Source organism: Micromesistius poutassou, assembly GCF_964030765.1.
Source record: "Micromesistius poutassou genome assembly, chromosome: 4".
In the NCBI taxonomy this organism is placed as follows: domain Eukaryota; kingdom Metazoa; phylum Chordata; class Actinopteri; order Gadiformes; family Gadidae; genus Micromesistius; species Micromesistius poutassou.
Window position 1 is genome coordinate 1936972 of NC_140274.1, and position 10000 is coordinate 1946971.

Here is a 10000-nt window from a genome sequence, read left to right on the forward strand (position 1 = left end):
CCCTAGTAGCCCTAGCCCTAGTAGCCCTAGTAGCCCTAGTAGCCCTAGCCCTAGTAGCCCTAGTAGCCCTAGTAGCCCTAGTAGCCCTATCCCTAGCCCTAGTAGCCCTAGTAGCCCTAGCCCTAGCCCTAGTAGCCCTAGTAGCCCTAGTAGCCCTAGCCCTAGTAGCCCTAGTAGCCCTAGTAGCCCTAGCCCTAGTAGCCCTAGTAGCCCTAGCCCTAGTAGCCCTAGTAGCCCTAGTAGCCCTAGCCCTAGTAGCCCTAGTAGCCCTAGTAGCCCTAGCCCTAGTAGCCCTAGTAGCCCTAGCCCTAGTAGCCCTAGTAGCCCTAGTAGCCCTAGTAGCCCTAGCCCTAGTAGCCCTAGTAGCCCTAGTAGCCCTAGTAGCCCTAGCCCTAGTAGCCCTAGCCCTAGCCCTAGTAGCCCTAGTAGCCCTAGTAGCCCTAGCCCTAGTAGCCCTAGTAGCCCTAGTAGCCCTAGTAGCCCTAGTAGCCCTAGCCCTAGTAGCCCTAGTAGCCCTAGCCCTAGTAGCCCTAGTAGCCCTAGTAGCCCTAGCCCTAGTAGCCCTAGTAGCCCTAGCCCTAGTAGCCCTAGCCCTAGTAGCCCTAGCCCTAGTAGCCCCAGTAGCCCTAGTAGCCCTAGTAGCCCTAGTAGCCCTAGCCCTAGTAGCCCTAGTAGCCCTAGCCCTAGTAGCCCTAGCCCTAGTAGCCCTAGTAGCCCTAGCCCTAGTAGCCCTAGTAGCCCTAGTAGCCCTAGCCCTAGTAGCCCTAGTAGCCCTAGTAGCCCTAGTAGCCCTAGCCCTAGTAGCCCTAGCCCTAGTAGCCCTAGTAGCCCTAGCCCTAGTAGCCCTAGTAGCCCTAGTAGCCCTAGCCCTAGTAGCCCTAGTAGCCCTAGTAGCCCTAGCCCTAGTAGCCCTAGTAGCCCTAGTAGCCCTAGTAGCCCTAGCCCTAGTAGCCCTAGTAGCCCTAGTAGCCCTAGCCCTAGTAGCCCTAGCCCTAGTAGCCCTAGTAGCCCTAGTAGCCCTAGCCCTAGTAGCCCTAGTAGCCCTAGCCCTAGTAGCCCTAGTAGCCATAGTAGCCCTAGCCCTAGTAGCCCTAGTAGCCCTAGTAGCCCTAGTAGCTCTAGTAGCCCTAGTAGCCCTAGTAGCCCTAGCCCTAGTAGCCCTAGTAGCCCTAGTAGCCCTAGTAGCCCTAGCCCTAGTAGCCCTAGCCCTAGTAGCCCTAGTAGCCCTAGTAGCCCTAGCCCTAGTAGCCCTAGTAGCCCTAGTAGCCCTAGCCCTAGTAGCCCTAGTAGCCCTAGCCCTAGTAGCCCTAGTAGCCCTAGTAGCCCTAGTAGCCCTAGCCCTAGTAGCCCTAGCCCTAGCCCTAGCCCTAGTAGCCCTAGTAGCCCTAGTAGCCCTAGCCCTAGTAGCCCTAGCCCTAGCCCTAGTAGCCCTAGCCCTAGTAGCCCTAGTAGCCCTAGTAGCCCTAGTAGCCCTAGCCCTAGTAGCCCTAGTAGCCCTAGTAGCCCTAGTAGCCCTAGCCCTAGTAGCCCTAGTAGCCCTAGTAGCCCTAGTAGCCCTAGCCCTAGTAGCCCTAGCCCTAGTAGCCCTAGCCCTAGAAGCCCTAGTAGCCCTAGCCCTAGCCCTAGCCCTAGCCCTAGCCCTAGTAGCCCTAGCCCTAGCCCTAGTAGCCCTAGCCCTAGCCCTAGCCCTAGCCCTAGTAGCCCTAGTAGCCCTAGCCCTAGTAGCCCTAGCCCTAGTAGCCCTAGTAGCCCTAGCCCTAGTAGCCCTAGTAGCCCTAGTAGCCCTAGTAGCCCTAGCCCTAGCCCTAGTAGCCCTAGTAGCCCTAGCCCTAGTAGCCCTAGTAGCCCTAGTAGCCCTAGCCCTAGTAGCCCTAGTAGCCCTAGCCCTAGTAGCCCTAGTAGCCCTAGCCCTAGTAGCCCTAGTAGCCCTAGCCCTAGTAGCCCTAGTAGCCCTAGTAGCCCTAGCCCTAGTAGCCCTAGTAGCCCTAGCCCTAGTAGCCCTAGTAGCCCTAGCCCTAGCCCTAGCCCTGCCCCCATTGACCCGGCCCTCTGAGCCTCTGTGACACTGAACACAACTGAGAGGCCGGACGGGAAACAATCTGCACAATAAGCACTTCAGTGTGCGTATATCTCAACCACTTCCAGTGACATGCTTTGGATTAACATTAAGTCCTATTATATATATTATATGAATTGAAATGGGTTGAGAAAATAAATAAGTGCTGTTGACGGCCTGTCCCTGTATGTGTGTGTTTACAGGTCGGTCTTGCCCTCTCCAACATGGCGGCCGTGTTGCAGCGTCTCTGTATGTGGTCTATGCTAGTGGCGTCATCCTCATCATCCTCATCATCCTCATCATCCTCATCATCCTCATCATCCTCATCATCCTCCATTCAGTGTCTCAGTATACTTCATTGTTCCCCACCTGTTCAACATTCACCTGTGCTGTTCAGTGGGCAGTGCTTGTCATTCGTGTTGCTGTATGTTGTTCCTAAATACTATTTATCAGTAACTTCTTCAGTAAAGGACTGCTCTAATACTTTATATCTGTTTGTCTCTTTACATCCCCCTGTTATCATTCACACATAGCATTGTGCACTGCTCTCCATTATTGTAGTTTATTATTATTGTTGAACATATAATACTAAAAAGCCTCACTGATGTAGGAGGCGGTGTTCAGGGGCGGATGGCTGCCGATACCAGTCAGACTCATACCAGAACCCAGAATACCCCAATCAATAAATAAAGAGTCATTAATCAATGAGCTCATCTCACACGCTGGGCTGACGGTGTGTGTGTGTGAGTGCCACAGATGGAGAGGTGCTCTCTGGGTGAATGATCTCATTTCAGTGAACACTCCATCCCTCTTCCTCTGCTTTCTCCTTAGTTCCCCGCAATCCACCCACTCACTTCCTGTCTGCATTATTAAATCATAATCTGATGCTTCATGTTCCGCTCCGTGGGAATCCCACCCTACCCTACCCCCCCTCCAACGCTCAAACACACACACACACACACACACACGGAGGCACGCACGCACGCACACACACTCATAAGCACACACAGTACAAAGTGTCACATCAGGAAGGGCATGCTATCTCAGAAGCTACAGGAGCAGTTGGGTGTGTGTGTGTGTGTGTGTGTGTGCGTGTGTGTGCGTGTGTGTGTGTGCGTGTATGTGTGGGGGGGGAACAAATACCTAGTGTGGTGTGGTCATTGTGATGCGTGTGGCCGGGAAGGAGGAGCTCACGGAGGAGGAGCCACAAGTCAACCATGCACTACTGGCTGGGCTGCAGACCCTGTGGACAACAGCCTCTCAGCTCCTGTCACTGCGCTGTTTATCCCCTCCACTCATTCCCCTGAGGCGCGGTGCAGATCAGGTCCAGGGACAGCGGGGTGAGGTGAGGGCATGGAGGAGACGCGAGGAAGCGGAGGAGAAGGGTCCTGCGGTGTCGTGGTCTGACGGAGCCCTGTTGCTGGGTGATGCATAGTGACAGCAGAGGCCAGGAATAGATACTAAAAGCAGTCTTCAAAGGACTCTTTAATCAAGTGACGTTGGTATGATCCAGTCATCTCCATGAAAAAAAAAGATTATTAAAGACAGAGAAGACATCCCCTCTAACCTCTAACGCTGCACTAAAAAAATATAACATCTGAATATATCTTCTTTATTTGATTTGTTGTGTATCATCCATTTACACTTTACTGTATTTACTGTCTCGTTTCCCTGGGCATTGTCAGCTCTATTACACCAAAGGACCGTAAGATACTAACCCATTCTAAAGCTAGGAGCTGTCTTTGTGTGTAAAGATGTGATCGTATTCTCTGTCAAATTATAAGAGGTTGATTCATAATGCATGGATGTTCAGGGTGAGAGCATTGTAAAAGAAATAGAAACTCTCTCAACGTCCCTTCACACCATTTTACACCATTAACATGTTACTTTACTATGAATGGTGGTGAATAATGAACAAACACACACAGTAACATAACTATACAACTAGAAGTATGTGTGTTGTCTGTGTGTTGTGTGTCTGTGTGTTGTCTGTGTGTTGTGTATCTGTGTGTTGTGTGTCTGTGTGCGTCTGTGTGTTGTCTGTGTGTGTGTGTTGTCTGTGTGTTGTCTATGTGTGTGTTGTTTGTGTGTTGTCTGTGTGTTGTCTGTGTGTGTGTGTGTTGTCTGTGTGTTGTCTATGTGTGTGTTGTTTGTGTGTTGTCTGTGTGTTGTCTGTGTGTGTGTGTGTGTGTGTGTTGTCTGTGTGTTGTCTATGTGTGTGTTGTCTGTGTGTGTGTGTGTTGTCTGTGTGTTGTCTATGTGTGTGTTGTCTGTGTGTTGTCTATGTGTGTGTTGTTTGTGTGTTGTCTGTATGTTGTCTGTGTCTGTGTGTGTGTGTGTGTGTGTGTGTGTGTTGTCTGTGTGTTGTCTATGTGTGTGTTGTTTGTGTGTTGTCTGTGTGTTGTCTGTGTGTGTGTTGTCTGTGTGTTGTCTATGTGTGTGTTGTCTATGTGTGTGTTGTCTGTGTGTTGTCTGTGTGTGTGTTGCTGTGTTATCACATGTCAATAGATCCCAGGCTGGCAGCTTCTAACTGAACGTGTCTAACGTCACATCATGACGTCGTCACCTAGCTTCAGTCCTTCAGCCCTGGTTTGTAGTCCTTGGTCAACACTTTGTCCCTGGAAGAGGAGAGGGACCACACTGCTCCCTCCATATCAAGCCTCACGTCTCCTTTGTAGAGAGGGGACACACACACACACACACACACACACACACACACACACACACACACACACACACACACACATGTCGTCCCCCCCCACACACACACACAGATGATGAAATGATTTTGTATTATATTTGTATTTTGTGTGTTATTATATTATTATTATATATTATATATTATATATTATTATTATATTATTATATTATAATTTTATACATATACATATATATATATATATAATATATTATTTTGTGTTTGTAGACGTCATGGCTGACATCACAGGTCAAAGGCCATAAAGAGGTTGTTGGCCAAATGTCTGTGATGGCCGATGAATGAGGTTAGCGTGTGTTGAGGTTAACACTCTGTTTTGACCACTACTTTCGACATAACTTATTTGTTAGATATTTTTTCATTAAGATTACATTATTTACCTTATTTACAACTGCCTTGGATTATTTTCTGTTACTGGACAAGATCGAATAAATCATTTTTTACCGAGATATCGAGAGTGTGCATAACAATCCACCCACGCTCTACGTTATGCATCACCTTAAGAACCTTAGCTGGAAATGGACACCACACGTTGATGAGCAAAAAGAGACTCTGACGTCATTGGGGAGCGTTCACAGCCTTGTTTTCTTTCTCTGTCTCTCTCCCTTGTTCCTGCCAGGCCAGAGAGGAGGAGGAGGAGTCAGGCAAGGTGCAGACAACAAGAAGAGGCCAGGAGGGAAGGAGGAAGAGGGAGAGGAGGAGGGGAGGAGAAGAGGAGGAGGGTAGGAGAAGAGGAGGAGGAGGGAAGGAGAGAAGAGGGGAGAGGAGAGAAAAAGCTAGAGAAAGAAGACGGAATGATCTATTTTAAGGGATCAAAAATAACACATTTCATAATCTCTCATATAATAAAGCTCACAGTAAAGCCAATCCCTCCCATGGCCTCTTGAGGCCAATGCTCATAGTTTATTGCCTTCTTATTCCTGGATTAATTACCATTGACTTGGATTAAGTCAATGGTAGCCTGTAGTAAAACATGAAGAGGCTGCACATTTTAACAGCTCTGTTTTGAGCAGTCAATGAGCATAAGAAAAGAGAATACTAAGAGAACAAGCTGTTGGCAGAGATGAATACATGAGTATCGGTAGAAGCAGTAGTTACTTTACTTTTCTTTCTTAATCATAGACAAGGTCTGATAGTCCACAGTCGCTAATTCTCTCTCACATTTGGGCCATAGCATTTCTAGAAAGTCAAGAGCCAAAAAATAATTCCTAGGACCTGTTCTTTTATGTAACTCAATAAAAAGGTAGATCTTTATTCCTCTTCTTGGGGACCAGGAGGACGTGTTTCTGTGGATCAGAGGAGCTTGATGTTCGTCTTCTGGTCCGGGGGTCAGCAGAGCCTTCCAGAGGCTCGGGGTTCTCCCACAGCCGCCCCACTCCGTGTGTCCAATGACTTCATATCCATTTATTGCAAGGCTTCATATTTCCGACATCTATCAACGGCGCATTTGCTAGAGACCCCAGGTCTCTAGCTCAGGTGTCCTCGACTACTGTCCCCTAATGACATAACTTCCTGTACGGCTAAAATTATAGCATTCCATTATTGGTAATGTTTTTTCGGGCCGAAGCAAAGAGAAGATAAACTTCCTTTACTCAGAGGAGAGAGAGTGGTCCTGGAGACGGGACGGGAGGAGGGGGGGAGGGGGGGAGGGGCGGAGGGGAGGAGAGAGAGTGGTCCTGGAGACGGGACGGGAGGAGGGGGGGAGGGGGGGAGGGGGGGATGGGGGGAGAGAGAGTGGTCCTGGAGAGGGGACGGGAGGAGGGGGGGAGGGGGGGAGAGAGAGTGGTCCTGGCGTGGAGGGGGACGGGGCTGGGGGATGTGGAGCAGTAATTGGTTTCTGTTTACCAGTAAACCTTCCACATGCAAACCCACAAGCAATTAGGTAGAAAAGTCTGGGCTGTATCTGTCTGTCTTAGACGTACACACACATTTCTGTGTGTGTGTGTGTGTGTGTCTGTGTATGTATGTGCTTGCGTGCACACCCGCGAGTGTGTGTGCACGTGGGTGCGTGCATGTGTGCATGCTTAATTGTGAGTGTGTGCTCGCGTGTGCACGCGTGTGTGTGTGTGTGTGTGTGTGTGTGTGTGTGTGTGTGTGTGTGTGTGTGTGTGTGTGCTTGCGTGCATGTTTGCGTGTGGGTGCGTGCGTGTTTCAAATGCCCCATTGTGTCCTGGTCTCCTCCCGAGCGTGACAGTCACTCATTTCTCTCTTTTGTCACACACTCCCGCCACACATTGTATTTCTCATGTGGAAAAAAACAAGTCTATATTTAATATGCCGCAGCGCCCAACATGTCTCTGGCCGCGCTGCTCTCACTATGGAGGACTCAAGCACGTCCTCCCTGGATCTCTTAGCCGAGCCTGCCACTTATCAGCCAATCAAAGAAAGATAGGGGCTACACAATAGCCAATCAGAAAATAGCACTATTGTATCTGGGTAAGATTTAACACAGCAACCAATGAAAATAAAGCATATCCTGGGTTTGTGACTCTGCTATAACACAGACACACTCTCTCTCACACACACACACACACACACACACACACACACACACACGCACAAACACATGTGGAAATTGAATAAATACTTCATATTTGGTTGAATTGTCAGTGCCATGTGTCAAATCTTTTCTGCTAGTCTGAGCAATTATTAATAACAACAACAAAAACACTAATAACAATATTATTAATGAAACACCCCCATTCCCACAATATTCATGTCCCCAAGCAAGTAAATTTCACTCTTTGAGTCATCAACTATGTCAATCTTATCACACACGTCATTAAAGCACTGAGAGTTTGCTCCAGGAGGCCTGTAGCAGCAGCAGCAGCCAACCAATATTGGTTTCAAGTGAGGTAGATGTATTTGAACCCACAGTGCTTCTACATTATTACACATACATTCCAGACACAATTTTGAAGGAAGATGACTTTGTATGTAAATAGCCACTCCCCCTCCATACCTGTCTCTGTCCTTTCTGAATAAAGATTAACCCTCTAATGATACCACTGGTCAAGAATGAAAGAGTTTAAACCAATGAGAGTTCCATCTCCCATCCCCTTTAAGAGCCAGCGCATTTGAACTTGACAAGTTGATATTTTGACAGACAGTCTTCTCTAAGACAGATGCATGACCACATGAATTTCAAACTTCAAATGGCTCAGTTCATGGCCAAATAATAGGCATAATTCACACATGGAATAGCGTTTTCTTCTACAACTTCAGAAACACTGAGTTGTCATGTAAATTGCGGCAAAGACAACTTAACATGTATATGATATGCGGTCCTGTGGCCGCAACTGTGGGTCTATTTAATGATATGCGACAATACATTAACAAACATTGTTTGTATTGTATACATTATCGTTACCGACTTGTTCATAATGTGCGCACACACACACGTGCCAAGCATCACCTGCATTCATTCATTCTTTTAAACACTCTATGAAAACTATGTTTTCTCATGATCAAATACTCATCAATCCTAGAAGTTATAGGCTTGTACATGATATCTGTGTGCAAGGGTTTGCTGCGGGGGAAAATCAGCTTTACACCGGTTGCAAACTACCAACGATACATGCGTCGTGTAGAAAGTAATTTGTGCTGGTTGCAAGATAGGGCCCTAAATGAGTCTCTGAATGCAAGTATGTGAATGGTGTTTGCTTGCACTAGGCAGTTTGATTCCAGCATCTTGTTCCTGACACTGTGAGCAATCACCAAGCCTTTGTTAGGAAGTTTTAAAGAGTTCAAGTTCATACTAATCTAAAGAGGAGACTTACAGTCACAGTGGCCTACCGTGTTAGGGTTAGGCCTACCAACCCCCAGACTTGTCTGCCTTTCCCTCTCCAGCTCCTTAGCTTGGGGGTCGGGATGCAGGATGGACAATGAGCTTATCATAGCGGAGGAATGCTATTTCCTTCATAGGTATGAGTTCTTTACGTTTTTGGCGAACATCTTCTGGATAGTCCTCGTTGATGTACACGTTGGTCCCTTTTAAGTCTTTTGCTTTCTCCATGACTCTGACTTTGTCCTTGTGTCTAATGAATCGTGCAACAATGGGCCTTGCTCTCTGTCCTGTTGATTTTCCAGTCTGATGCACACGTTGAAACTCAATGCCTGAGAGTTTGAGCTTCTCAGCGAAGATCTTCTGCATCTTTCTGATTCAGCCCAGTTCTCATTTTCAGACTCAGGATCCCATCATCATCATCCCATCAATCATAATGTTATTTTGTCGCGACTAGTCCATTTTTGCACAAAATGAACGAATGTTTGTGGCAACAACAGAGAGATCTGAGTCAATTTCAGAGAGTCTAGTGTATGGAAGCATATATGTAGCAAATGGCAATGCAATTTGCAATTCAATAAGTCATTTCATTATGCAATTTAATAATGTAATTTGAAAATACGTTACTCAAAGTGTATTTTAATATGCAAAGTGATGCAATTCAATTTGAAAAAGTTATAACAATAAAAATATCATTTTTTGAGTGCCTTTATTCAAAAGGAAAAGCTATAGAGCCCCTGTGATTGCAATGCACTTCGCCACGCTCTGTGTGTTGTAAAATTCTAATGACATTTCAATCCACAAAACGCTTTGCAAAAGATTTTGCAATCTATCAGCAAATCGCATGTGGGCGGGACCTACGTCACTTCCTCGTAATTTCCTTGTTTATGTTCGTATGTGTCAGCAATAGAGGAGATTGTCGCTATGCTCCGAAGTCTGGCAGATGATGTGGAGAACAATGCTTTTGAAGACACAGATGCAGTTGATAGAGTGCGTGCTCTGAGAGATAGGATAGACGACTTATCCTTACTGGTACGTTTTGACACCAGTGTGGATTTCCCAAGTGCTACAGGCACTGGGTGCAAACATAGGGTCGAGAGACCTACCGTGGAGATGCCCTTGGAGGCAATAGAGGGATAGCTCTCCCATGGCGGACCAGTATGGTGTCCACAGAACCACCCTACACCCAAATCTGTAGACACCATACAGGTCCGCAATCTTCTTCACCTTTACGCCATGGGAGAGGTATCCCTCTATCGCAGCTGCCAGTTCTCCGTCCACAACCCCCAGGGGGTGTTGCGCTCCATAACGCAGGATGAGTCGGCGTAGTTTGGGACTGCAACGTGCTCCATGGGCTCAACCGTCAATCCCAATCCTTTCTCCGCGTGCGCAGGCCAATCCCACTTCTGACACCAATGTGGCGAGCAGCAGTACGGGAAGGTAG